Genomic DNA, 24,362 nt, shown 5'->3' on the forward strand with positions numbered 1-24,362 from the left:
TGACGGAAGTGATGTTTTGATTCCTCCTCACCTCTTTTGACTTGATGCTACAATAAAAGTTGTTTGTCTAAACGTAGGATATCGTCAAATTCGAATGCCCTTTTGAAATGTTTCACGCAGAGTTTTTATGCGTGGCAGGAAGGAAGGAGGCAAGTTTAAAGGGCTACAAAGAGAACTTAGAGTTGCCGGTTATGGGTATCTTATTTGATGGTAACTGGTTTACTATCCGTTATTTCCGTTTACCGCAACGGTTTCTGTAGGTGAAGAAACCTGTGAAGGTGAAACCGTTAAATAATCTCCCTTAAGGTCACTAGATATGGAACCAAACTGTATCATTCGACTCATACATTGGAATACTGGAATACATTTGTGTGTCGTAAATAATATTCTCAATTTTTATCTTAATGAAACTGGAAAATTATATTTACATTCAAAAAGTATGTTACATACTAAACTAAATTTGCGTTTTCGTAACTACGAATTTCTCGCAAAAGGGATTTGCTTTTCTTTTACGTAAGTTTAATCGAGTAAAAAGTTATGCTTGCTATAAAATTCCTTTCTAGATTTGTTTGTTCTACACGGTTAAATAATTCTTGGCACGGGAGAATGGTTCAGACTAGTGTTGGGTGAATCTGATTCATATTCATGTCTTTGCATCTTTGTATTGAATCTCTGAATCTTCGACTCTGAATCTCTAGTCAGAAGATTCATGAATCCTCATTGAATCATGAGTCCTTGGAATTACGAGACAGCCTGATGATGTATGTGACGAGTTTCGAACCCTGATCTAAGGTATATTAGACAAAGGCCTTAACACAGTGCCATGGAATACCCGTAGGCAAGGTATATATACCAAATGACGAGTTGTAAGAATAACATTTTATCGATTTTTTTTCCAAATGTGTCTAAAGCGTTGAATAATTCTTACCAAAGCTGGAATTATCCATTACGCTTCAATCATATCTTTCATTTAATTTCCATGCTGTTGTCCAGTTTCTTCGTTTCTTTCCCCTGCGTCAAGCAACAGACAAAAGCGCAGATAAACCCCTATATTAACCATCACCATCGGTGGCCAATCAACAATCAGCTCGGCTTTCGTGAAGCTGATCTGTAGCACAAAAATTTATAGCCCCCTTCCTTTTGTAACAGATACCCTCAGAACATGAAATTAAAGCTGCATCTTACATGCGATTTACACGCCTGGTTGCTCCCGTTGATGGGTTTTTGTGATAACTTACCTCTCTCCTGCGCTTTTGCAATCCAACTGCAGCCTTTCGCACCGATCCACGATTGCAATACGCCCAATCTACTTCAATTCACCAGAAGTGCGTGTACAGAAACTGGAGCATAAATGGGCTGACCTTTGGCTTCTTCTGCTTTGTCTGTTCGCTTTCTTCCTTTCGCCCCGTACAGAGACCTGCTCATTGATTCGTGTGCATCGGTCTGCATATTCCATCACCGCGAGAAACGCGAGAATGATTTAAAGTTCAATGCAATTCATCGACCTTGCACGGTTAAACGCAAAAGCTCACTTGGGCTCCGTCCTGCCGTAACGCGAATCGGTTCGCACGCGATCCGGTCATAGTTTGCTTGCTTTTCGACACGGGAGATGAATTCCTTACGTCGGTGAATTACACCTTTCTTACCCTATTCTGGAGGTGTAAGAAGGGATAAAAAAAGTATCACGACAGATATACAGCACAGAATTGTATGGAGATTACGCGATAACAATTAAGGATTATTACCGTGATTGTTTGATTTGTTCTTTTGCATGCTGCCTATTAAATAACGTGCTTCCGTTAACGACACCTTGTTTGGGATATCGTAATTGAAGTGGTCGAGTTAAAATGCCCAAAGGTACAAATTTAAGATCTTTTTTTCATTCCTTTCCTGCTACAATTCTAAAGGTGCACTCAAGCGTTCGATGTCGAAACAATGAGTTAAGACATTAATGTTTGGACGATTAAACTATAATTGAGATATTATATGCAAGAAAAAATATACAATATCATGAAAAAATTGGATAGTTTTGAAAGCTTGTCGAAAATACAATTAAATTATGGTACCATGCCATGTCCCTAGTAAATCTTTTACAAGAACGTACTAAAGTCAAAGCTTTATCTTCTTCCTCCAAAATCTTCCTTTCCCTCGGCCAGACTTCGGCAAACATTGAGGCTGATAGTTGTAATTGTGTTGCTGAACACTTCTTCGACTATACATGTCTGGTATGTCTGTACCGACGACACACCACTGTTCAATATTGGGAAGTGTATCGTACATTTCCAGCAATTAGGAATCCGAACTGAGTTGCCGAACTGAATAGTTCTGAAGTCTGATGATGCTATCCAAGTTCAAGCCTTTCTTCGCATCTGGACCTCATGGTGTTCCTGCCTTACATCCTACCTAGCTTATATCTACAAACTCTTTTTTAATCCCAATTCTTGTTAAATTATTCGGTATGTTCTTATTCATGTGTCTCTATCTCTTGTTAGCTTTTGAACGTCCTCTAAGGTCACGCCGGCTTACTTACATTTCTGGCTTACTAGACTTATTTTTACCGCGTAGCCGGAAAAAGTCAGTACTTGCTCCGGTTGATTTGATTCCCAGTCCTGTCGTGTGGATCGGCGCCGTTTATCACATACACCATCTGGCCGCCCTGAATCTTGATGTCCAGAGATGCATGTCTATCGTTCCTGATTGGAGAAATTGTGCTTCGCTTTCCTCAAAAATGTTGCTCAAACAAAAAAGGTACTTTTATAAAAAAGATCTTTCATATTTCCCTTCTCTTGTCGGATAGTGCTGGAATCATATTTTACCAGTATCATATATTTAGCATCCAATGTTTTACGTCCGTCCAATTACAATCCCTTTAATTTACTGCGGCCGACAACGAAACGATCTGATACCTGTTTTTTTCTTATCATACAGCCACCAAACATGCATAAAAGAAAATCTGATTCAGAATAAGAAAGATTACCTATCAGTACGTCCTTGTATCAAGAGCACCAGCCACACACTGTCCCAATCGGTCCATCCATCGATCGATCAATTCTCAACGAGAGAGAGAGAGAAGAGGAGGGAAAAATCCACCCAACACAGTTGATAAGCTTTTTTCTTGGCAGCTTTGTGCATTTACCATGCAAACGCGATCGGCTGTTTGACGGGGCAAACCATACACGGTCGATACATACGTATTTAAAAGATCCCAGAATACGCAGCACTATATATCGTGTCGTTAGATCGCGATAAATAGCGCCCTGCAGCAAGGTGTAAGGTCAGCATTGAGCCGGGTTTGCACCGGTTCATAACTTAATCAATTTCAATATTAACTTAACCATTATGGTCGTTGAATTATTCATAAGATTCGGACGTTTGGCTGCGTTCTACGGATAACCGAACTGAAACGTCGCCCATTGGAACATTCCCGGTGTAAAAAAAACCGGTGTCCTGCAAGCAGGCTGGTGTGACACCGTGTGCCTTCGCTGCCTTCGAACGGCACAGTTCGAACGAGAATAGCGGTAACTTAGTTGGATGAAAATCTCGTTAAAATTGCATCGTCCTTTCGTTTCGTGGTGTGCTTGGCGTTAGACGTATATAGGATGCCATGCCGCCATACTCGGCACTATTTCGCGATCTACCGTACAAGCCAGATCGGTACAAAGGTAGAATAGAGTAATGAGTTTAACATTGCCCGTGGTCTCTTCGTGTTTGGTGTTGTTGTTATAATGATTTTTATATTAGCTTTAAAGCATAGTAAAGTTTATTTTGTTTCATGATCTTTCAAGTTTGTCATACTTGAATTCTAGTTGAAATATTTTTTTAAGAATTATTATTAAATTTTCAGAATTATTAAGAAGAATTATTTAAGAAATAATTATTATACAAAATTGTTTTTAAGTTTAGAAAAGCCACAAAAGTAACAAAACACATTGCTTTTAACATTACCTAGTGTTAAAGCTATTAGAATCACTCCAAATGTTCGCAGGGTACATCCCTTGACATTTACCTTGCAAGGATTCTTCCCGTACCCACCGGATCGGTAAGTATTCTACAATCAGAAAATCTATTTGTTGAACCCTGCCGTGCTGCTGCAGGTTGGCAGTAACGACCTTTCGGTTGGCAATTAAATGCAACGTCGTGTCAAAGCTGTCGCCATCGGAAGGTAGAGAGATGGTTTCCTTGTGACGGCCTACAGCAGCCCGAATGGTGCTCCCCCCGACACGAATTGGATTGATGGACGTAATCAAATTAGATGACTCGAACAAGTTGGCTTTACCATGACGATTGCAATGTGGGCGAAGCGTGCTGCAGCTCGGGAATGCAAAATGGAAGCAGCATACGTAAAGGAGCAAGTTGCCGGAAGCCAATGTTGCATTGCGTTATCGCTGATAGTCTTTTCCAGCTGTCGGCCGTATCCCATCAACATCTCGTGCGCCAAATAATGCCTAGCGTCCGATTCAATTATGTCGTTCATTTTTCACGTCAAATTTGTACCGTTTGTATCATTAGCCTGATACGCCGTTTGCTTATTTTACTGAAGGATTTTAGTATAGCGAATGTTGTATAAAAGTTGTTATGCGCTTTTTCAATCGAAAACGAGAACAGTTTGATTCATGTGACACACTTGTATAATTAATATGATTGCCAACTGAATTTATTACAGTTTTATTTGTGTGAATTTTTATGTTAATTTTTTTGCATCAAACATATTTTAGTGTAACAGGTGGTAATAGCACGTCATTTGAGCTTTTTCATCTGTCGCTTTTGCATACTCAAAATTTTTTTCCAACTCAGATTCCTCGATCGAGATAGCAAAACCATATTCTTCAAGCCCGCATTACTCGGCATCAGCACCACCAAGAGTGACTGAAATCAGTTTTGACGTGCCCTAGCCGTAAGCAGGATAATGAAAATTTTAAAATCAAATCAACCAATACCGCCCTACAACCTTACCGTTTGCCTTTGTTCGCTTCGAAATGTTTTTAGCACACCCAAGAAACCACCCAGACCGGGGGGTTGGTTTTGCTTTGTGTTTTTTGTTTGGTCGAAGCATTACGTTTTGTTTGTTTTTTAAAATCCTGTCCGGGCTTTGTGATAACGTGAAGCGCTTGCCACGAATATATTTGCATCTCATCAGGCACGTAACCGAATTGTAATTCTGGTACGCCGTCAGATAAACGTCACGCGTAAAACCGAGCATCGTTTTATGCTAGCGCGCGTACTACATTGCTGGCGTTGGTGAAGGCACCGTAAAACAGGCGAAAATCAAGCGAAGTGGAGAGACAGGGGCTGCACATGGTGGACACACCCACCGTCTAATGACGAATAGAATGATCATTTTGGGTAGCTCTTTATCTTTCGACTAGTTCCTCCCCGGTCTGGCAGAGTGGAATTCTAATTGCATCCTCGTAATCTGCACGCGCCCGGCTGTAGATGGGGATGAGTTGAAATATGTTTTTTTGTTTGGAACCGGTGTAACGGTTTGCATACGTAACTTGGTAACTTCCCATGGGGCGGGCGACAGGCGTAATTATTCTCTTCGTTTGTGTTAAAGCATGTGATGTTTTCCAAATTACCGCGAAGGCCAAGCAAAAAATTTGAATAGTGGAAAACACAATTTCTGCGCAAATGCATTTCTAGGATATCGCTAGAATGTTCCATGTGTCATTGATTGTTATTATCTTATCGAGGTATTTAATCGTCAAAGTGAAAGTGAATCCTTTTAAAGTACAATTTTTCCTCACTACACAATTCTTCAGCTTCACTTAACTGCATATTCGAAAGGTACACTAAATAAACAAAAATGATACCTATTAAAATTAACATTTTATTAGAATTAAAATATTTCTTCGAAAAAAAATTTCTTTCTTTTTTCTTTTCTTCATTTCTTCAGAAAATTTCTTCAAAATTTCTTGTTAAAATTTGCTTGCCATTTCCGGTATTACAGTGAAACGCCGATTATTCGTGCTTATCGGTACTCAGACTCTGCCAAATAAGCGAATGTAACGGATAATAGGCACAACTCTTTTTGTTGATAAATATTAGTGTTTAGCGTGTAATGGGTGGACTTTTTCCTAAAGCTAGATGTTAATTTTATTAGGTGCACTTTACAAAATAAATCTGTTCTATTTGGTCGAACATGGACAAATTGTATCATTTCCTATTAAGGCTTTTATTTTTTGCCATCACCGGTTTGCACTTAACATGTCAATTAGCCTTTGGAGCTGTCATTTCCGAGTTGCACGGATAATGGGACAACCGGATAAATGGTATCCGAATATTCGGCGCTCCACTGTACGTTTAATGGTCTACGATGAGACTTGGATGAGATTTGATCCTGTCATATGAAGAACTGGCATCTTTACTTCTAAACCACCATGCTATCCTTCATCTTAAGTATTCAAAAGCCGATTATGCCTCTTGGGCTTAATCTGGATAAAATGAATATTCCCACTAAACCTAGATGAACAAACTTTACTGAGGAATGCGATCTCGAAGGTAAATGCTATATAGATCGGCTCATTAGATGCAACCGCAAACGCCATCCGATAACCCAAGGGCATCGAAGAAATTCTATATGCATTGCCTAACCGTTTCGTGGTTGATTGCCCTTGAAGGTATCTTCGGTTTCTTCGCGCTACAGCAAGCTCCACTGCTTGGCACGGCTTTGGTAATCAAAGAGCACCCTAATGGGGTGAGATCTCCCTTCCTCATGGACCATAAGTGGAGGAAAAATCACGCAAAAACAAGTTGAAACCGATTCAAACCAATGCCCGAAGTCGTTCACCCTGCATTGATCATGTAGCAGAAGGGTCTTCGTATGTGGCGATGAGCCCAGAAAACATCACGCCGCCGGTACAGGTTTATTTATTTGTTTTTTGATTTGGATAGATTTAATTTCTTTTCAATGACGACAAATCAATGTGTCTTAATTGCCAACATTTTCAAGAGTTGCTATAATTTCCCGTTTGTTGTTGAAGTTCTTCGTTGGATGTAAATTATCTTGAAGTAGTCGTTAATGTTTCTTATTGTTTTATCTTGTGATCGGTAAAATTGTATTATAAAAAAATGGTAAAACAATGCGTTCCAACGTGAGACATTCATGCGTTCAAGAACCACAATTCCTTCCACATCCGGAAAATAATAAATTAAATGAACAGTAAGCAATTATGTTTTCAACAACAAATAGCCGTACTGCTTCTCGAAGATCTGGTACTCGGTTGGAATAACTTGAACTGATCAATTGTTCTTTTAACTTTGCTTCCGATCGTCGGCAAATAATAACCCTACCATGTAAAGGTACATCATTCGCATAGAAGAAAAAATATAAGTTTTAAGGCAAAACGGTTTTGTGTACTGCAATACAGTTTCCCGGATTGAATATTCATTTTCCCGATGAAATTATAATTCAGTATAAAAAGACAGCAATAATTTGATACATTTTTACGGAACAATTATTTGCTGCTGTTGCAATCAAGGGTTCAATCTGGTTTTCTCTCTCTTCCTTGAAAGCAATGGTTTTGTCAACTACCAACACGGTTTTATGGTCTTTTTCTGCCGCTGTTTAATATTGTTGCTGGGAATTTACGCATGAATTTTATTGTCTTGCTTGCTACAGATGGGAGAAAAAAACGTCACTTTTCGATCCATAACGAGGCGTGATTAATCCGAGTTTTATCATTCACAGCAAATTCAGTAGGACGCTGATTATATTTTATGTAGCCAATTCCTGACGGACTTTATTACACTCGAATGATAACCCTTCTGTATTCGTTCTGTTTTACCTTTTTTATATGTTCAAGCAAAACCCAATGACTCCAGTATATTGATCTGCAAGTTTATTTTATTTGTTTTTATTTATTATGTTTATTAATATATACATATTCATTATAATACAACATTTAAATCATATAAAACCAAGTTAGATAGTATAATATGTACATTATGCTTAGGTTGTCTAATTTTGAACAGATCGCATTTTACATCACCGAAGCATTTGATTAAAATTTATTTATTTTTTCCATTCGCTCTCAGCTTCCCCCCCCCCCCCCCCCCCCCATGAGGCTGCCTATTTCACATTACTTTTCATCGACTACTCACAAGTGTTATTATAGTTTTTGTTGCCAATAACATATTGGATCTGACATGGCAAAATAAAACCCCCGCGGCCTCCAATCCCAAACCAACCTAGATCGATATAAATTGAAATTGATCGGTACCAACAAGTCGGAGACCACCGGCCAACGAAATGATGCGAAGTCGTAGTGCGTAGAATGTCTTGTAGGAACCTTTTTTTCCCCCAACTTCACAACGCGCACTTGGTGGCGAAGCGTTCGCAGCAAAACGTACCGTTGACAGCGAACAAGCAAGACTGTTGTTAGCGCATAGAGGTGGCGCAAAGCTGACGATCGTACGCAAGGTTCACGCGATCGTAAATCGTACAGTGCACCGGAATGATTTCTCGCTCGGAACGCTTTTATCGATCCCATTGTAGAACAAATCTCTCCCGTTTTGGGGTGTTCACAAATCGTACCGGTCGTTTCTGTGTGCAAGAATTATGCTCCATCTCCAGGACACGTTTATGATTTCCGTTCAATTAATTTCGAACCTTCTTATTAACCGTTGGGATCGGGTCTGGAAAGCGTGCCGATGTAAAATGGCCCTTAACTGCTTGCCCATGTTGGCAGAGGATACACGAACCCATTAAAAAATAGAGCAAAAGTCAATGTCAAATGTTGAACTTCAAACCTAGGGCCAGACGAAGTTGGACATGATTTATTTTTTTGTTGCTCCGTTTTTTTTTCGCCCGCCAGTCATCTCTTTCGCGGCTCGATCAAATTCGCTGTGCTGGAAACATCTCGTCGTAGCTGCGTCACGTGGGGGATCTAGCCGGACGTTGCACGCTCCAGTACGCTAGAAGTTGCCCCAGACAGATGTCGGAAACTTCAATGCCGGTCGTCTGGGGATTACTTGTGGTACAATCTTTTTAAACTTTGCATCGCTGGTTCTGGAGCTGGATGGTGGATTGTAGTTGGCAGGTTTTGATGCCTTGAACTTGTGGTTGCTTTTCTTCGTAACCAACCCACTCCCCTCCACCCCGAATGCCACGTTCATCATCACCAGAGATCGTCGTCGGCGGTGACAATAATAAGAAGCGTATGAATAATGACCGACCGGAAGGCTTTCAGGTGACGTTCAGGGACTCTCCTGTCGGTTGGTGGGAAACGATTAATTGAAGCAAAATTATTTTGACAATCGCAAACTACTAGTCACAGACCAAAAACCGGAAGGTGACGCAACGGACAAAACAACAACGATGGCAAACTTTATTTATTGCCCGTTAGACCATCGTTTGTCACTGATTGGTTTATGGTGAAAAAAATTTGATGTGACATTTCGTTATTTTACGAATGTTACTATATGAAATGTAAAATATTTAGCTTTTCGAGGTTAATTTTGAATAATATTAAGACATACTTTGGTATAATTATTTCATCCTTCCAATGTACATAAATCAGAGCATCGGACTTTCTTTCATCCAGTAGAATAAAACAACTTAATTTTTCCTTGAGCTGATGAAGTGAAGAAATAGAAATAGAAGAAATCTCACACTGTTTGAAGGGCAGCCTTTACCATGAAGATATGATTATATGTACAAATCATTTTTCATTCTCCTCCGAACGCTTCCAATGTTGCATCAAAGGGAATGAGCATAGAATGAACGTGGTAATAAATAATAATAAAAAAACATCCGACGTCTATCAACGACAGAACGCGTTTATTCAAAAAGCTCAATGATCAAAAGCCACAAGTGTTCGCTTCCGGGGTATTACTCCGGTTGTCATTTCCACCACCATCTGAATGGTGGACGCCAGAGTAATCGAAAAGAAGAACAAGAGATGTTAACCGCAATCAACACTCACTGGTTTCTTTTCCGACATTCCAAACAAAGCCATGTGGACTGTGGAGAGATGGTAGTTTGTACTGGAAGTCTTCATCGAATCTGGCAGGGTAGTGAAGGGCAAGGGAAGGGGCGATACACGGATACTATTGTTTGGCTAGGTGACAGAATAATCATATGCAAATCGTATACATCCGTTCCGGTGCGAGTGGCACACACACACACACTTTAGCATACATTAATAAATCGATTTGTCCACGGATGTCGGCACACATGCCGGTGCGTACCATGAAACGCTTACGTAGGCATTCGGTAGTGCAAGATGCTGCACGAGCAATTGCTTAAACCGTGCACAAAACCTAGACAAACGAGTTGTAACGTTTTCTAGTAGTTCCGAGAAATTCAACTCGTTCGTGCGTGACCCTGGCAGGAGTAGCATGATCCGTTCTTGTCACACTTTGGCCAGGGAAGCTATATAAGGGCTTTCGGGTAAGGGTGGAAAAGTTTATTCCAGAACTATCAAGATGCAGAAAAAAGTACAATCTTGTCTATCCCTGAATCGCGGGTAGTGTGTTAAGTGAGTGGACGTAAACCATGAACTTTTCGAGCACGATTAACCCATTAATAGAAGAAGGTTTTAGTTTTTTTTGCTGTTATTAAGAAATTTCTGGAGAACTATTACGCCCTTTTTATGTTGTACATTTTCTGTGTCCTTAGTTGATAAGATTTTCTTAAATGTACATTCGATGTAAGATTTAATTGAATATGTTGTTGAAATTGATAACGCACCATCCGAGGGCAGTGGTAGTAGGTGGTCCATTTTTTTCATAACTTGTAACTCTGATACGCATGCCGTTCACGGTGAGGTTAGTCATTTACTACAATCGAAACGACCTTTTACTCACGCTACACCATGTGCCATCGTTCAAGGATGTACACAAGTTTCCTCCTGTCTGTTCCGTGCGGTATGTCTACGAACGGGCGTAATTTCCCAGAAATATGTATATGGATATTCGCCAAAATGCATACCTCTGTTAGCGGCCAGCATGAGGTGACCGATTGGACACTATCCCACCAGGTTGACCACCAGCAAGATATGGATCGACAGACTTTAATGTCACAGCAATTAATCATCAGCCAAGCGGGAACCGTGGCACACAGGAATCTACAATGTCCGGTCGAGACTGCGTCCTCTGGCAATATCTCTTCCACAAACACCTGGGGGCATCTCTTCGCACGGTTCTTGACCGACTTCGGAAATGATGCTGCGATTGTTACGATCTACTATCGATCACTCTGGATGGAGTAGTGATTCTTCGCAGCAAGTGTATCGATTGGCGAAGGTTGAGCTGAACGTCGTCTGTAACTGTACCAATGATGAAGTCATGTCTATAGATGCAAATCTCAGGGTACGCAGTGAGCTGAAGGTTTTCCGGGCGGCTACGACATTGGAGGTCTTGGCGTAGGCGAACAAGCAAAAGCATTCACAATCGGTGCTCCATTCAACCCTGCTTGGTAATGGTCTAAAATGTAGTATGTATTTCTAGGCCATGTCACGTTTGAACGCTGCCATAATGTGATCAATAATGTGGTTTAAGCTTTTGAACCATTTCTGGCATCCAGTTTGCGCGAATAAAGTGTTTTGTTTGTGTAATTTATGTTTTGATTTATTAATTTGAGCTGAATAATTGCTAGACAAATTGAATACTATTTTATTTGATTTTATTTTGTTTATTTCGAATAGTAACACATAGCAGATACTAATTAGTGCCCTATTGACCGGGGCGGCCTCGTGGTAGAGATGGCAGTGACGGCAGTCTCTACACTTTCAACTATAATCTATTCTGTATGCACATCCCAAAAGAGAAAATGATAAGATTAGTTGTAAATTAATCTCAATTTTTTTCCCAATTGGTGAGTTATTCTGTTCTAAACGCAGCCCGAGCATACATAACTGGTTATTGTGATTATGTGTTACGCTATGAAATATTCTATAAACCAATTATTTCAGAAAGCGTTCATTAAATGCTTCATTAAACGCATTTTAATGCGCCGATGCAGTGTCCGATGCACGTATCATGCCCAGAGCACGCTTAAAGCCGCAAACACGCAAAATGCCGTTAGCTACAAGAAATCCATTTACCACCGGACCAAATTTGAAACAATATTGTCGTCGCTATCGTGTGTTGAATGGCTATTGCAAAACAGCTGGCACCCGTTTCAATGAGCGAATTGATTTTGATTTTGATTTTTTATGGTATCGCGAACGACATATGGCCGTTACTCTATTAAACCCTGTGACACAATTACGATCGGCCCAGTTCGCAACAGTTAGCGGTAGGGTGGTGTAATTATAATTTTTCTTTATGAGAAAGTTTTGTTCTGTATCACACATCAACTGTTAGTAAGTGTAAACGTAAGCTGCTATAAAATGTATTTCACTAGTTTGATGTGTGTAAATTTATTTTTAGACAACAAGTTTTAGACAAAACTTTGTTTATTTTATTTGCTCTACTTTGGTTTGCTTTTTGTTTTTGTAACTCAAAATGCGTGTTTTTCAAATTTGTTGAAAAATTTACAACAATACTGAGATTTATTTACTATTTACTTCGACTATTAAAATGTTCGTGTCGAAGCTATAAACGCCACATGGTTGTTACGAAGTTTATGACATCGCTATAAAACTGACAATATAAAATCGTGTTACCTTTCGTTGCTAATCTTGATGAAACTGCAAAAGGTATTGAATACGGCAGTGAAAGGAATATGGGACACTGTAAACAATAAACAACAAACTCCATTCAATCGAACCGATCCTCGGTGGGACAATAGTTAGAAAAATGTTAAACATGTTTTATTTTCACATTTAACGTCTCCCTTTTTTGCGGGTGTCAAATCGAAATAACCGGTCGCTTATTCCTGCCCAAAAACTTATCGTCCAGCATTAATTTGTTACTGTCATGGAAGAGGCCAATGCTTACACTCTGCTCCTCTATACGGCAAACGTACCGAAATTTACGCAAACAACTTCACGGTGCGACAAAACGGGAAGTAGACCGGAAAAGCATCATCCCGTGCACAATGTTTGCACAGCCGTCCTGCTGTTTGTGCGCTGCTGCAATCGATTCCATTTGCGATTCGCAACATTCACTACGGTTATGAATATCGTCACCACACAACCCTTACTAACCAACGCTACGCCCTGCCTTTCTTCTGGTTCTGTTTTCTGTTTCGCTGGGTTGATTGGAATGATTGATTGGCCACCGAGATGTTGACTGATGAGCCATCGAAGAAGGTACGGCAATCGTATTTGTCTCCATCTTCGAGCTCGCATGAGCAAATAAGACACACTTGCCGGGAAATTGCAATCGTCAATTGTAGGACGGAAAAGCTTTCGTTGCCGGTTCGCATCGTGACAGCAGAGAAGTTTGCGAACGGTGTGACGCACAGCAGATTATTGTTACATTCGTTGTAGATGTTTGCAAAATATTGAACTTGGCCGTAGCTTAATGTTGCACGTGACGTTTGTCCATCAATAAATGATCGTTCTTAAAGGAAAGATGTACAGGAACTAATATCCCTTTTCAAGTGTGAGTTTATTCGTTCAAACACAAAATAATAATATTGTGAAATTATGCCGTACATACAACGGCAAGTATATGGAAGAATAAAACAATCAATGATACTAAGGATCATCTACAGAACAAAAAGAGATAATACTAAATAAACACAAATATTTTTTACCGTTAAACCATTTGTTACGGGTTTAATCAGTTCTAATGTTTTAGTCGTGATGCAGTGGTGGAAGGTTTTTCTTCATACAATTTATATTGTAGGATCCCTTCCACAACAAAATAATGCTCCATAAACTATTGTACTTTTTATGGCAGTTATGAAAATACACTAAATTAATTCATTCTTGATGATCAGAATAAATTAAGTTCAAATAGTCAATCGTTTTTGTCGTTGTTTTGATATTGATGGAAACAGATAACAACATTCTGAGCCTTCAACATCTTCAGAATATCTTCGGTAAATTGTGGACTTGTCTTCTTCTGCTGTATAAATGTTGTCCTTGTCATAAATTCTCAACTTCAATTCATAAGTTCTTTACAGGGATAGATATTTCATGTGCTTCGTTCAGAATTCTAAATTTCAATTCCAAATCCGTAACTATTGACCGATATCTGAATTTAATTTAAGGACAGTTCTCTGATGGTATTGATATCAACCTCAGGATATTTAATTTTAGGCTAGAATTTCTCCAATGTTTCAACACGACTTTGAAACCAATAAAGTTTGTTGAGGTATTAATATTTCCTTTTGTAAAAAGAAGTACTTTTCTTTTTCTTCTTCTCCTCTCTGAGAGACGCTTGGATGGTACGATAGAGGAATCCAGGTTCCATCCCCTTTTACTCCATCGTATTAGGCTTGCGCTCCAATGCCTTAAGATTTTTTCGAGATTTGCAACTTAGGCCATATGTTCCAAAACAGATACTCGTTATGGCGAACTTGACTGTATGATGTTTGATACCATATTTAACTTCTCTTATATATGCGTTCTAAGTTTTAAAGACACATTTTGATTATAAAGTTACATAATGGTATACCTTTGGCCAAATACCTACGCTACAGTCGCTTCAAAATCAACTCAAATCGACGAGACAAACTCCCGTTTACTATTTTTTACTTACTACTGATTAATCTGTGTAAAAGACCAAACTGCTTTACTAAAATTAAACATCAAATAATATGTTATTAATTCATATAGGCCTTCAAATAAAAATACGATGAAATGTTACTTCCTTCAAGCTATTTAAATAGCACACCTGCTTGTCTTCAGGAAAGAATATTCTACGTCTCTCCGTTTAGCAACAACACTAGCAGTAATTTCAGGTTAATTTATATTAGACATTAAGCTTATTCTGCAAAATATGGAAGTAATTACGAAAGCGCAGTTGTAGAACCATTAGCATTGAAGCAATTGAATATGAAACGATGCTTTCCTTACAGTTTGAACTGTTTCGTGTCTGAACTCATCAGCACTAATGGAAAAACGAGAGGAGTTTCTTTCTGTCGACAATTAACCAAACGCACGTTCTCACCCTTCAGCACGCCAATCCGATCCTTGATCCAAACCTCAATTGACCTTTTCGCAAACTGTCCGCGATCAGGCCGCAAATCGGCGCACCGTGCACACATTGAAGTTCTTGATGTCCGGTGCAGGATTCCCGTGCGCACAGTTCTAGCTCGTGCACAAGGCCAAAGGAATCGACACTAGGTATGTGCCAGTGGTATGGAGGAGGTAGATCTCTGAAACACTATGGTGCGTTTTGTGAGGCACGAGCCAATCGGCACCGCACCCCAATGATAACAACATAATCATCAACCATCGGTGCGTGATGTAGATCATGTCGTATCTTGGACGGTAAAGCCAAGAACGGGCATGACAGCACTAAAGCAACCAGAAATCCCTTCGCGCGAACGTTGGAAGCGCTTCCAGCATCATCATGTATCGTGTCATTACCGTCCGTCTGTAATCGTCAGTTTGACTGATTGCTCGCACATTACCATAATTGATAATTTGATCATATATTCTATAAATTTCCCTTCTTTCCCCGCCATCCCCCAACGGTTGATGGCGTCTGCACTTAAGCACGCTTCCATTGCTATTTCGGTGCAGGCGGCGTTGTAAATGGTAACTTAATTTATGTTATTAATGTCCTCGCCCGGGCTGAAACCTGGCTACGGACAGTTCTTGGTGCGGTAGGAATGTAACTGGCTACATGCGAGCATTAATCTTCCAACACAAATAACTCGCTCTCGGCGAAGTGGGGAGTGTTATTTTGAAGCTTGAAGCCCATAGCTACGTCATCTACGAACTTTTAGCTAACTTCCGCTGAATACTTTGTTTCGGGCTTTTTCATCCAACTAGCTAACTCTACGATACGTGTGAATGATTGTAAAAATAGATTGCGTTCGTGCGCCACCCATCGAAAAGCCGCTCGGAACTATCGGTTCATTCTTCCTGTAGAGAAGCAAACAGTCAAGGTATCAAGGTTTCCGTGGTTTCCCGGGACCGAGCAGTGTTCCGCTTGCACAGACGAATGCAATCCACCGGGGCACACATCGTTGCTGTCCTCGGCAAAGGCATTTGCACTCCTCCCAAACCGTATTGCAAATACATATCTCACTCGCACTCGGTTGCTATGCCCTGCTGTTGCGGTGATGGAGATGCCTTGTGTCGATCCGCCCGCCTAGGGTGAAGGGTGCAAACGGGATAGGAACAAACACCCTAAAGCGCACTCTCCACCGGCAAGTTGCACTCTGGCGTCCATTAGAGTGGGCAAAAGCGTCGCACAAAATAGACCGCGGCGGCGGTTGGAAGTACAACCGTGTTCCGCCCGGTGACCTTATGACCGACCTGTCGCAGCCCCATGCACGGATGCCGTATCGGCTGTCTTGTTTCTTCTTTTCACGGCTCGGTTTCACCATTTGGTTTTCGCTCTAGCTCGCGCATGCCCTTTGCAGCGGGTGCCTCAGTCATCGGGTACGTTGGAGGTGAAGGCCATATCCTCTGGTCGTCGCTAAGCGATGCAATAATCATGAGTGCACTGGTTGTGCCAGTATGAGCGGTTGCGATACCGTGCGTATCCGGTCTCATATGAACGTTGATGAGAAAACTAAAAAAAATAAAGAAAAAATAAACACTCTGAATGAAGTTTATCAGTTTTTAACGGTTGTATGATAAAGCTACATAATTTTGATTTTTAAAGTACATTTGCAGCTCTCTAAGATATATTCATACATATGTTTTTGCCTTTATTTTCGTCTTTCATCATTATCTTCCGCAATTTACCTTCCAGCTAAAGGAACGACAGTTGACCATTGTGTGCGAACCAAAGGGATTTTTTTTTGCATGGAATTGAAATTTCAAAACAGACAGAAAAACAGCAGTCGCAAAGCTGTCTGGAGGACTCCGGGACAACAAGACATGTAACTCCACCTCCCCCCCCATCGTCATGTAAACGGAAGCCATGTTGTGTTCTGTAAGCTTAACATAGTCTCAAGTGGGTACCTCAAGAAACACTAACTATTCTAGCGTACTCTGGTTGCTGTTTTAAATCCAGCCATCCCCTCCCGCAACGTAATGCAAAACTGCAGCCTAACTATCTAATTCTTTCGCACTCCCTGTTGTCATGTTACCGTGCAAGCATACCGGCGGGCATTAGTAATTCGTTGCAGCTACTCGTGCTCCATGAGAGAGATATAAATATTACATCGTTTCCCAGCCTTGCTGGTGGAACGCTCCTGGTGTAACGTGAGTTAAATTGCCAGTGTGAGGTTTCTGTTCCTTTTTGGTAGAATAAACAACAAGCCTGTTACCAGCTTAATTTATGGTTGTATAACTGCCAAACGTGGAGAGCATAACGTATTTTTTTTTGGTAGCAAGACCTGTTTTGTTTCTAGTGTTAATAATTCCTTAAAGTTAATTTACATACAACAGTTTCTCGTTTTCTTCTTGGCTTAACGACCTCTAAGGTCATGCCAACCATTTTTGGCTTACAAGACTTAGTGTTACCTCGTAGCCCGATAGTCAGTCCTTGCTCCGGGGGACGGTCCGGATGGGATTTGATCCCCGGTCCTGTCGTGTGGAACCGGCGCCGTGTATCACATACCCCACCGCGCCGCCCCTAGAAAAATGTCTATTTTTAGTAACCTTTTTATAGCAAAAGCTCTACTGTATACGCTCAAAACTCTCAAAGAATCTCATGTTTAGATAGTTACTTAGTAGCGATAAAATATTTTGAAATATTTCATTTTAATTTGGAACATATTTGTGCCGTACAATTGTTTTATATTTATTATTAACGTTATGAGTACAATTTCAATGTTCTTATTCTTATCAATATCTTATACAGGAAGTAAAGAAATGCTAAAAATGCACGATCGAGACTAGAGATGACAATTCTCACTCTTTTCGGAGAGTTGAAACAGAGTGATTGGTTTTAAGGATTTGAATCTTTTACTCACTTTTTTGAGAGTCGTAAATATATTACTGTAACCTATACTTTTTTATTACTACTCGACGGTTTTCACTCACGCACTCACTCACTCTGCCGACTATTGGCTAACTCTTTGGAGTTTTTACTCACTCACTCACTCACTCTCTGTGCCGACTAATGATTCACTTTTTTGCGTTTCAACTCATACGATAAGAGTGAGTAAGAGTTTTGTAACTCTTTTTGAGTTTTTGGGGGTTGTTACCACTCCTTTTGGATTTAAATGTTACTCATTAGTCGGCACAGAGAGTGAGTGAGTAAAAGGTCAAAAGATTCAATCATTCAGAGTCGGCATAGAGAGTAAAAAATGAAAAAAAACGTAAAGGAGCAAGTAAAAGTGTCATAAAAACTCAGTATGTTGAGTTGAAACCATAAACTCCTTTGCACTATAAAACTCACTCACTCACTCTTGCTCTCTATGCACATCTCTAATCGAGACAGTTTCATAAGACCGTTTATTAAATTTCAACCTGTTACATCGAAGATGATATATTGAATCTCACCTGTACCAACATCCCATAGCTATCCATGAACTTTATTGATAAAAGGTCATTTTTTCTGGTAACTTTTTAAATCTGGCTATATCTTGCATTCCAAATGCAGAACTGATGCTCAGCAACGGTGTTTAGTAATTCATGTCAAAGATATTCCAAGCCAACAATTACCAAACTTCTCATAATCTAATATGTAAAAAGACATTTTGGAAGAAATTCTTCGGAATTATATTTAATTTATTAAACTATATATTTACTTTCCAAAATGACAGCTTTCATCGTATTTTCTGCATCGCTTGTGCTGAATTTGGTACAATGCGTACAAGATATTTCTTGATGATAATAATAAGTTCTCAGTTCTTGATGATAATGATGCAGTAGAATGCAGTATTTTTTATAGTTAAACTACACAATTACCATAAAAAAAATGTTTACATTTTCTCACATTTTCCTTTCCTTCATAGAATTAGTAAATTCTTACAAAAGCAAACGAGACACCGCTTACACAAAACTATTTCGCATGCTTCGAATCGCTTTTGCTCAAATTGCACAACCAACTATGCACCAACGGGTTTACGGTATGCGAAATCCGAAAAGCTAGACTGACCCCGATCGATCCACTGTCTGGTGCATAGCTGCGCACGATAATGGAGGGTGAAATCCACTATGTGAAACAAGAAGCCAACCGATGCGAAAGTACAAAAAAAAACCAACCACCAACAAAGAATCATGTAAAGGCCATCATAAACGAAGAAACTTCACGATGTAACTGTCTGTAAAACAAACCACCCCCCAGGTTTCGGTGGCCATACACATGTCGAATTGCATCTGACGATGGAGTGCATAAGCGTTGCAGCAATGCAGGGGAAGAAAAAAATGAAAAGAAATCGAACCAGGCTACAAGCTGAGCAGAAGCAGCACAATATTCAGTAGCAAGTGGACCCAAAAAACGATGGAAAAGACAACAGCGACCGGCGGGGAGGTCGAAATTGTAGCGTCATAAATGAGCGACGGTAGCATACCGAAAATTCTTCCCCCTTTCCATCGCGTTTGTTGCCATATTCGCGCATGGCAAAAACAGGGCTGTATTCTTCCTGCGCTCCTCACATACTCTCAGGGTCAACGGGATCTCGTGAAGGAGAGGAAGATGGACGAGTGGAACCATTTACGATATCGCAACCCCCGTTCTACCCATCATCGATAACCACAGCTCGGGTCACATGTAACTGAGCCGGTGCAGCTCATTGTCGTCCAGTTGCATTCTGTTGCAACCACGAAGTGGGACCGTTTTTCCCCCATATTGGTGGGAGATGGTGGTAGATGCACCATTTCAAACCCATTGGCACGTTTGTTTATGGTGTGAAAATTCCCATAAAAGCCACGCTTAATGCGGTTCACCGGTATGAATGGGTTTTTGAGGCTATCGGGTTGGAAATAAAGCTCCATCGTCCGGTTTTCCTTGGTGCCTTTGGGTTGATCCACTGCGAGCGAATCGATTATGAGTAGCAACAAGACACAACAGACGGGCACGGGTTCTTGCCGAAGAGCTTACTGGAAGTTCATTGTTTTGGGATTGTTGTCTTTTTTTGAGGTTAGTGTTCATCATCACCCTCTAAAAGGGTATTGGCAAGATGAACTAGACGGTTGGGGTTTCGGTACTGCACCGAAAAGGGATACAGTTGTCCGTTATTTGGAACCACCGTTTCACATTCTCTCTCGGGAGAACTTTTCCCCAGAATGAAGAATACTGCTTTATGGCACCGTTGTACCTGTCGGATGGGAACGATATATTGCTTGCTATTGGCAAATGTGCATGCAATGGGTTGTGCTTTTTTTATCTGGAATTTGTACAAATATTTACAACAGACATGCAACGACCAGCGCAGTTGCAGTTTTTTTGATTCCGGAAACGATGTTACAAAAACTCCTCAATGCTTTGGAAGAGTATTTCGTAGTTGATATTTTCGTCTTTATTCCTTCTCAAAGAGCACAATGTTTGGTCTCGAAAAGGTTGGTTTTGGCAGCTTATTTATCGGTTTTGGTTTTGATATTTACTTTACAATACTGTAGCTGTTAATAAGGTCATACCGTATACTAACGTGAACCACAGTAAATAGATAATTTAAACTACTGTAAACAGAAAGGTTCTAATAGCATCAAGCGCTGATTGAAAGACAGTTACAATCGCTTGATTAATTACCAGCAACTGTCAATATAGCAGACCGCATCCGTTCAACAGCTCGTAAAAGCTCTGAACCCGTCCTTCCGTAATCGTTCGCACCGGGGGAAAATGATTAATCACGGCGCGGTTGAAGATGCCAGCGTGCGCGTGCCACCGTGCGCCTACGAATCGTGCGTTGCCTTCGCGTATTTGGTGTGTGCCGGATGATGCAAAAAGGGACGCTTTATCCAATCGTGCGCGCGATTGCTTTTCGCGCATCGAAGTCACGCCGTATGCCCTCGTGAGCGCTTCCTGTGCGGAGTTCTTTGCTACGAATTTGACCTTTTGTTTGCGTTCAGCGAGATATGAAAAAATATATTAAAAAAAAAACACAGAAGAAAAATAATCATCATCTTGTTGGGGTTGAACCTACGGATGGCAGAGTGGTGAAGTACATTGTTGAAATGATTAACATTTGGAGCGTGGTGGGAAGGTGCTGGGAACACTCAGCGGGTAACCGGAGGGAGAAGTTTATTTATCGTTCAAGGATCAAGAGCTCTCGCGATCAACCACCAGTACCGATCGAGCCAATTTTCCGCCAACATAAACGGTTGGCCAGTAAAACCTACTCGCAAGTACAAGTGCGAGAATTAATCACCGGATGATGCCACGTTTTGCATTGACCGTACTTTGGAGGCTCTCTCTCTCATACACACTTGCTAGTGCTCTGCACCGTTGTTAATGTCGTTGTTTATAGCCGATGAAAACAAACAATTAAATAGATGACTGTATTATTGTGCACTGCAATATTATGCTCAATATAATTATGCTGCAGCATAATAACTGATGATAAAAATTTATGAGGTTGAGCTTTATGATTGTTATTATTTTTACTGGAGTTAACTTCAATTAATATAGTTTTGTTCTATGTTCATCTATTTTGAAATCCTTGACACGCTCAATATGATCTGACCGATATTTACTATTTTTTTATTAATTTCAAAACATCCTTGAAGTTACCCCTGTACTCAATGGCTTTTATAGGTTTTTTTTATTAAACCAGCAAGCCTAATGCATTAAAATCGGCGCAGTTCCTTTTGCCAAATCATGATATTTCGATTTTCGTTATCGTTACAATCTGCTCATTTAACCCATTCCTACAATGTGCATGTCATCCAATTCAATTTGGTGAGCTGTTCAAATTTTAGTTTAGCTGTCAATCAAACCCGTTGAGTATGGTTTTCACTTTCAAATTTTTAGCAAATAAGATACAAGCTTTGCAAATCGTTCACATCAAAAGCTCTTTTAATTCTTAAAAAAAAACATATTGACATTCTCGTGAATCCGTTCCCATCAGAACGGCTAAGTTGCTGTCCGGTGAGAAGCTGTCCAGTTATCAAAAACTAACATTTTGCTAACAACACGTTAATCGTTCATTTGTCAAAAGTTTAACGCCATGTCAGCACGTGACAGGTGGTTTGCGAATGGTTTTGCAAGATTTAAGTTAAATAAAATTACAAACCTACGCGCACGCGCGCACAGTTGCTGATCCAATGGGAGAGGGTTAATCTGTTCGCTTTGTAAGATTTTTTTTTGTACCACAAGTCTTTCATACACACCCTATCTTCACACACACACACGCAAGCCCTTTCGACCCACTGAGATTGAAGCTCACGATGGAGTGAACAAATTGCACAAATTTGCGTGAGAACAACACTCAATCTAGGTGGCTGCATTATGGGGCCATAACCGACACCGTTTGCAACGCGATTGGGGACGAAACATAAGGTGTGAAGAGGAAAGATATTGGTGTATGTGTGCTTCAAATAGATGTTTAGTACCTACCGTTTTTATCCTGCCGCGTGCTGCCGATGGTATGGTGGTGGCGCTAGGCCGGCATCGAGTGACCGTTTGGTTGTGACCTGCCTCACGTGAATTACCTTTCACTTTCCGTTGGCCACGTTGAGAACCAGTTGTAGAGGTGATAGTTTCTAAGGCACTGCTGCTAGAATTTACTGCTTCGTTAATCAAGCCTAACTGTGGTGGAGGAGAGCACCCGCCAGCCAACTTTACAATTTTGAACAATTTAACCATTTTCTTCAGCCTAATGTAGGTTGACTTTTGATTTGGTTTTGTGATAATGTTTGCTGATGGATTTTTCTGTTTTAGCTCGATAAGGTGTCGGTTGATTTGCGATACAGGCAAAAGTTGGAACAGGTTGACGGTCACACCGTTCCTAAATAGACCGTATGAAATTGATTGCAAGAGATATGCATATAAAATAAAGTAAACACCAAATTCATTTTTCCACTGAATGTCGTGCTGCATTGATATAAAACTTTAGAACACAACTAAGTGTATTTTTATTTTGGTCTGACCTTTTTTCTCACAATACATTTTTTTAATAGGAAAAAAAATCTCGGTTAATGGTAAGAAATAACTCTACCTAAATGAGGAAAGATGACTTAATCGAAAACATTATGAAAAATTAACTACATTGTTGTGTAACATTTAATTATGTTCTAGTAAACAATAAAGACGAATTTAACTAACTGACGAACTCATAGTCTGGTCTTGGTGGACATTTATGATATAATTATATTTATTAGTGTTTGAACAAACCAGTAAATTTAATCAAATTTCAATGTTCGACTAATCGTATAAAACTACTAAATATAAAACCACACTAAAGCCAATGTTCAAACAAGCGCATCACTAAACTTTAAACCTTCCGATCGCATTGCGTTGCGTTTAAATCGTTCGTTGGTGCAGCGAATCACATGGTAAAAAGCTCGATCTTAAGTAACTCAGTGGTGGATAAAGGTGTGAACAACAATAAAACCGGTACCCACGAGTGTACCCATGCACACGAACTCAATCAAAAGCTTTGCGAACACACGCAATAAAATACTGTTTGCCGAGCGCCGAGCTTTTACACGGGGTTCGGGACTCAGTTTGACGCGTCCGATGGTAACCGATCAGCGTACGATCGTGTGTCTTTCGCCATCGTGCTACTACCAACCGAGCGCTCGTAAGCTATTAAACATTTTCGAACGGCAAACACGCATTTTAGTCTCAAACCAGTTGCTCCAACGTACGCTAGTGCCTCGTGCAAAGGCTCGCTGTTTCTTGCGCGATTTTCGTATGGTTATTTTTTATGCTTTTCTTTCTTTGTCTTCGAAATCCGGACCTCGGCCGTACGGAGTTATCTGCATTTTATAAAGCTGGAAACGTGCCGATTAAGTGAGGAAGTGTGAAACGTGTAAAATCTTGAACGGTTTCGCTGGGGTCAAGCGTTACGTTCCAGCGTGATCGCCAACCCGTCAGCAGAATCTTTCCAATCGTTATGGTACACAGTTTACTCAGAACAGAAGTGTCGTTTCTTCTGTCCGGGGCGGAAGTGTGCGTGAACCATCGAAGAAACACCTGTCCGATTGTTTGTGTTGCGAACTTGATAGTGTGCCGTCGGGAACAGCATCCGTATCACCATGGTGTCGTACACTCCCTGAACTGATTAGTGCAAGTGTCAAGCAAGGATTTAAAACGCATCTGCGTACGATTGTGCAGTTTTCAACCACCTCACTACATTTTTCCTGCTTTCGAGCGCATTTTGTTGCTCTTTTCCTGTTGATCGGTGTTCGGTGTGTGCGTTGCGTCTAGGCGCGGGTCGTTACCATCAGTTCTGTTTTTTTCATATTTGGTTTCATGCCACCTCCTATACTTTGTGTTCCACAACATCCACT

At 40.4% G+C, this 24,362-nt stretch overlaps 1 protein-coding gene across 14 annotated transcripts in view; it reads left to right on the forward strand.

Moving 5' to 3' along the window:
- Positions 1 to 24,362, forward strand: part of LOC125764283 (TLD domain-containing protein 2) — a 109,113-nt gene that overhangs the window by 23,656 nt on the left and 61,095 nt on the right. The window contains exon 1 of one of the 14 annotated variants that reach the window (XM_049428376.1): positions 23,295 to 23,761. The exons of 4 other annotated variants lie outside the window; for them this stretch is intronic. The gene's annotated coding sequence lies outside the window, so the exon portion shown is untranslated. Of the gene's footprint in view, positions 1 to 23,294; positions 23,863 to 24,362 lie in introns of those variants that run through there. 9 more of the 14 variants (XM_049428363.1, XM_049428364.1, XM_049428360.1 and 6 more) reach the window with 9 other exon arrangements.

The sequence above is a fragment of the Anopheles funestus genome, chromosome 2RL (assembly GCF_943734845.2).
Source record: "Anopheles funestus chromosome 2RL, idAnoFuneDA-416_04, whole genome shotgun sequence".
In the NCBI taxonomy this organism is placed as follows: Eukaryota; Metazoa; Arthropoda; class Insecta; order Diptera; family Culicidae; genus Anopheles; species Anopheles funestus.